The sequence below is a fragment of the Hyperoodon ampullatus genome, assembly GCF_949752795.1.
Source record: "Hyperoodon ampullatus genome assembly, chromosome: 11".
Lineage (NCBI taxonomy): Eukaryota > Metazoa > Chordata > Mammalia > Artiodactyla > Ziphiidae > Hyperoodon > Hyperoodon ampullatus.
The window spans coordinates 6,165,281-6,171,608 of NC_136924.1; the positions used below are offsets into that span (position 1 = coordinate 6,165,281).

The window sequence follows — 6,328 nt, forward strand, 5'->3', positions numbered from 1 at the left end:
ATTTAAATAAATTCCTAAAAAGAAAGATCTGAGAGCTCCTCAGACAAGTTACCGAATTGGGCTTGTTTACGCTCCAACAGGAAGGCCAAAGTTCCAGGTAAGACACTCCTTTCAGGAGCTCAGCATAACTCCAGGGCAGCAGACCATATAAATAGTTTGAGGCACTGAACAAATGGAATGTCGTCTGGAATGATAATGTGAAAACAGAAAAACAGTCATGTAAACACAGCAGGCGATTTAATTTAAAGAAGCACATTGAACAAGCCACCTAGAGCTTTCTAGGCACAAGTTAAGGGAATACATTTTAAAAAACAGGCGAGGATAGAAAGTATCAAAATATATTTTAAGCCCTTACTAAGGAGTTTATTGTTATCAGCACTGAAACCAAGATCTTTCCTCTTCTCCTTTGCCAGGTTGCAAGTCCTAGTCATAAAATATAATTTTAATACAGATATCATTAGTAAACAATCCCCCAAACCCTTAGAAAGCTCTCTCACTCTCTCTCACACACACACACAATGTACCTTTCATGTATCTGAAACATGTTTCCCTCTCATCTTCCTACACTATGAAAATTCATCTCCGAGGAAATATCCACCTTCCTAAGGATTTTCCTTTCTTCTCTGATCACTGTAATGGGTTGCAGAAAGCACGAGGTGGCAGCAGCACACTAGAAATGCAACTAGAATAAGCTCTTGGGCATCATGGAAACTGCAGCAACAATCAATTTATTTTCATAAAAGTAAAAGAGACTTTTCCATTATAAGAACAAATATGCTCAAAGTTTGGGAAATATGACAGTGAAAAGAGGAAAGAGAATTCTACCACCCAGAGATATGGACAAATGTTTAATTCTTCTTCCTGCCATGATGAGTAGCTGTGATTATACTAGACATGCAACTGTGTATTTCTCCCTTTTAAACTTTAACAAAGTGAGCACTTTAAAATCTTATTCATACATCGCCTTGTTTCAGAAAAGATTTAAGGCATCTGCATGTGTCTGTCCATATTTTTATAAACCCTTTAAAAAGATCATTTATTAGAATTAGCATATCTAACCATTTTCCCATTAGCAACAACTACTTTAAGCAAAACATTATCAACAGTGCCTGAGCCAATAAGTTTACATTTCTAAGATACAATATCTAAAAGCAAAAACAAAAAAGCTAGTTATTAGGGAGAATCAGAACCGAACAAATGAAATGGTAACCCTCTCTTTTTTCCTAAAACAGAAAATGAAATCATGGTGCCCTTTCTGGGGGAACAGCATTTACTCTAAAACCTCTGTAACTCCAGTAAAAAAGTACAGAATATATTATTTCTTTAGCTGGTCTGTATGTACTGGGATCTTCATTTTCTTATTTTCAAACCTATATCAACAGTGTATAATATGTATTTTACAGGTGTGGGAATAATTGTACATATATGCATAATTTTACATGCAGAAAATATCACATAACAAAATAATTTTTAAAATACTTAAGTATTGCTGAAGCAGCCAAAAGTCCTTTATACTTTTAGAAGATTGCCACTAACTAGATTTGCTCCTGGAAAATTAACCAAAACCAAAATTCATTTGCTGCTTTGGAATCATTTATGAGTTCTTAAAAGAACTGTATAAAATCATTTGGTCTAGTCGTCTCCTTTAGACAGAAAAAAACCATTATTATTACCCTCTACTCAGGCAAGTGAAACCTTCAACAACATCAGGCAACTAAGTGGGGAGACAGGGTACTTAAAACCCTGTAGCAAGCACTGAAAAAATTCCATATCATCTGCCCCATGTTTCAGTACCTTAACTCACCCCTTTAATCCGCAGGTCAAACATGAAAAGTTAGAAATAATGTAGTCACTCTTCCCCCTTTTTAAAGTGAAAACTTAATTTGCTTTATTAAATGAACAAAATACTGACTTCTATGGGAGGGGAAATGCAATCGTCAGGAACAATATTATTACAGTCCAGAAACTCCAAATGGTACATCTTGATTCTCTCCTTTGTAAGAACCTATTAGGCAATCACATGAAATTCTCTTCAAGAAACAATCCCGTTCAGACTCCCCAGGCCCCAGTCAGAGCTCCAAACAAAAGGGTTCTCACTCTGAAGGTTTCACTTGCTCCTTCCTGCGGTCCCCCTTCCCAGGTAGCTTTGAAGAAGTTTCCCATTTTATTCAAATGCTCTCAGCCAGTTCGGAAAGGGGATTTCCTGAACTCTGAGCGCCAAGGTTAAGTCTTCTGTGGTCCAATACAGTGCAAGTTGGAAATGACGGAAGGGGGGAAAGTCAGCTTTAAAGAAATTCCTAGTGCAGGAATCGAGAGCACCTTCTCAACATTTCTTCACCATAAAACTGCATAAGAGACTCAAGATTGAGTCTGGATGATTTGACTAGAAACTTTTTTTGCCTCCCTAGTAGCTGAGGTTTCCCAAAGATTGGGCTTTTCCATTTCCAGAGCCCTGGAGAAGATTAAAAAGCATGCACTATATTAAGTAACATGCCTTGTGTATGGAGTATCCACGTTTTAAAAGCCTAGAGAGTCTCTGGCTTGGGAAAGCTAGAAAAGTAAACACCAGCTATGACGACTGGCGAAGTGAATCTTTCCATTGCTGAATCTCGTCCCCAAACTTTTAATAAAAATAATTTAGGTTTTGGCCCTCGGAACTATTCCTTACGAAAACTGCTTATCATTATACAAGAATAGTTTCCACTATTTTCTGTTTGTTTTTCCTCTATGTCTATTCTTTCCCACATAGATTAAACCAAAATAAGATTAGCCAGACCTAATTTGATTCCAATCCAAGCCACACACCCTATAAGTATTTCATTTCAAATCAAGTTTAATTTACTAACTTCCTTGGGGCCCAACTGAATGACCTACTGGAAAGAGGTCACAGAATAATATTGCAGGCCAAAAAAAGAATGTGAAAAACACAAACAAGCCTGGAAACAGATTGGCCCAAACACATGACTTGGTTAAGATGTTTCTTGTGGAATTCCAATGTTAAAAGATTAAGCCTTCCAACAGGAGAAGCAGCCAAGGGAGAAGTAGATGCATTTGTATTTACTTATCATTCATTCATTCACTTATTCGACAAATATTTATTGAGCACCTATTATACAATCAGACCTTGTATACTCATGGACCTTACAATAGTAGAAGAGACCTCAGGAGACTATTTGCTTTCCCAGGTGTCCAGGTCTGCACTAAAGCCTGTCTCCCCTCTGTCTTCAGTATTCCTTCCGTGTGTTGTGAAATCTGTGAACAGAAGCTTCACATTTTACCTGCTTCTATCTTTTGATAATTTAGAAGCTGAATTAAAAACCTCCCTTTTGATTCTGGCAACAAATGACTTTTGGATTCTTTTAATCTCAAGGATTTTAGACCTTTTTTAAAAACCTCCTTTTGAAGTCATTTTACCTCTAAAAGATAAAGTCAATTTCATTTGCTAACAATATAAGAGCTAATAATATAGCAGCTACATATGGCTTTATACTAGTGATAAATCACTAATACTGTTACAGCTCATGTTACAAACTTCCACCATATTTTTGACCCTCAAAATCACTCTCAAGTAATAGGAGAGGTATTACTATGTAATAGTGTATTTTGTAGATTAAGAAGTGGAGGCTAAAGAAGCGGAAATGACACATCCAAGGTCACTTAGTAGGTGGTGAATCCAAATCTTAAGACTATCTGATCAGTGTGCTTTTCTACTTTTCCTCAATTTAAATTTAGTTTAAAATTTAAACTTTTGGCTGTTTGTGCTAGCAAGTGGGACTCTGTTATGCTACAAACGCATCAAGAATTCCTCCTTAAGATTCAGAAGTTTCCTGCTTAGTCCTAAATCTTTGGTTTTGTTTAACATACCATCTGCCCCATTTGAATTAAAAACAAAAATTAAACACATGATAACAATAGACTATAGGTATATCAGACTTCCATAAATAGAACAAAAATGCTCTTATTTAGAGCATGTCATTTTGGTGAACAGGAAATCAGAAAAACTATTTTAGTCCTCATTTCAGCATTATTTAGCTAATTAATCCTCTATGTCAAGTTCTGTGACAGTTTTACACACTATAAAATGTGTATAAAAAGTGTCCTTTAAATTTATAAGAACAAAATCATTAATTCTAAAACATTTTATATAGTACCTAGTGTTACTGTTACACGAATACTGAAAAGGGAGAGAAAAAAGCCCATTTCCAGTTTCAGCTCAGCAATATCTTAGGAGAGAAGGTACATTTTTTTGAGGTTTCTTGTTTAGTATCTAGAATATTGTAATCACAATCAGTGAATTCTTTAAATTCCTTTTAAGGACATCCCTTTGGACCATGAATCCAAAATTATGTAGGTATTTTCCCTATTACACGATTAGACTGATTGGTTTGGCACAAGGTACACAGTAAATGAGTAGCAGGATCAAAGGTCAAAGTCTCTGCTCGATATCCTAACGTGCCAGGATCACTAGGTCACACCTTTGCTAATAAGATAAAACTGTGACACCCTCTCTAATATCAACAGAATTCTCTAAGCTGAGCCTTAGTTTAGCCATCAGTTCCCATGCTAAATCTTACCAGATCTGCTTCTTTCTCTTTCTCTATTCATGCCTAAGAAGCAAAACAACAGACAAAAAGAAAGCTGTAAATGTGGAGCAAAGAATCTGAATAATCCACAAGCCAGAAAAACCTGACTGAACAAGAGTTAACTAAATGGATTTCTTTTCTACAGTTTAGAAAGTGAGTTTTTTTTTTTTTTTTTTTTTTTGCGGTACGCGGGCCTCTCACTGTTGTGGCCTCTCCCGTTGCGGAGCACAGGCTCCGGACGCGCAGGCTCAGCGGCCATGGCTCACGGGCCCAGCCGCTCCGCGGCATGTGGGATCTTCCCGGACCGGGGCACGAACCCGTGTCCCCTGCATCGGCAGGCGTACTCTCAACCACTGCGCCACCAGGGAAGCCCAAAAGTGAGTTTTCTTAAATCATGTAATGAGTTCAAGGATTCAACAGGCTACAATGTGAGTTTGTATTAGAATTTTATTTTCATGAAAAAATTTTCGGAGTCACAAAATGGAAATAAGAAAATGCACAGGGACTTCCCTGGTGGTCCAGTGGTAAAGAATCTGCCTTCCGATGCAGGGCATGCGGCTTCGATCCCTAGTCAGGGAACTAAGATCCCACATGCCGCGGGGCAACTAAGCCCGCATGCCACAACTACTGAGCTCGCGTGCCTCAACGAGAGAGCCCGACGTGCCGCAAACTACAGAGCCCATGCGCTCTGGAGCCCACGCGCCACAACTAGAGAGAGAAAACCCGCATGCCTCATCTAGAGAGAAGCCCGCATGCCGCAAGAAGAGCCCACATGCCGTAACTAAGACCCAACGGAACCAAAAAATAAAATAAAATAAATATTTTTTAAAAAATAAGAAAATGCATAAGTTGGCCTACAGAAAGAGAAAAACGCCTGTGAGAACTCTATCACAGGACAAAATTGTAAAAAATCACAAAAATCTTTCAGAAAAGGTAATCTAATCACCCAAAGAAATGTATAAATTGGCTGGAGAAGAGCTACTGAAAAATACAGACCCTGTCCTTAACAGATTAGTAAGAAATAACAATACTAATAGTTCTGCATTTACCATGTAATACCTATTGATTTAGGCATTTTTTAAAAAAAACTTCATCCCTTAAAAATTGCTAGATCCCTAAGAAGTTTCACGAGTCCTTCAAAGCCACCTCTCCTTCCTCTGTGCTTGTTCACATTATATCTATCCTTTAACTATATGTAAACCTACTGAAGACAGAGACAGTCTGATTTATTTTACGACTGCCTTCAGCATATACCACAGTGCCCTGCCCAGTAAACAGTAGAGTTTAAAAGAGTGGTTTTCAAACTTTGGGTGCATAAGTATCACCACCAGATTTTGTTAAAGGGGCAAATCCCCAGACGCCAGACTCCAGAAAGTTGGATCTAGTATATCTGAATTGAATCTAGTGATTAATTCAAATATTCAATAAACATTTATGAAGTACTTACATGGTAGGTGTCATTCACTCGACTTTACAGATTCAGAGCCATGAGTAAAGTAACTTGCTAAAAGTCACAAAACATAATAAATAAGGGTCAGGCTTAGGTTAAAGTAGCAACCAAGGTCTCCCGTTTACTCATTCTTGTATTCACTTATTTAACTGGTAATTGAAAACCTCCTATGGGTGGGCCTTTGAAAGATAAATGTACACAGACACCAAATGCCAATCATTTCTGTACTGTTAGCTGACAGTCCCAGAAAACGTTATCCCCACCAGCGTAGTCCTGGCGTAGCCATCAGAAAGGG

The 6,328-nt window shown here is 37.8% G+C and overlaps 1 long non-coding RNA gene across 1 annotated transcript; it reads right to left on the bottom strand.

Annotated features, from left to right (window-relative positions):
* Positions 1-237: 237 nt before the first annotated feature.
* LOC307060577 lies at positions 238-6,041 on the bottom strand. Its single transcript, XR_013811153.1, has 3 exons — positions 6,031-6,041; positions 4,575-4,607; positions 238-670 (listed from the first exon to the last, which is right to left on the bottom strand). It is a non-coding gene; the product is annotated as an uncharacterized lncRNA (long non-coding RNA).
* Between the last annotated feature and the right edge of the window lie 287 nt (positions 6,042-6,328).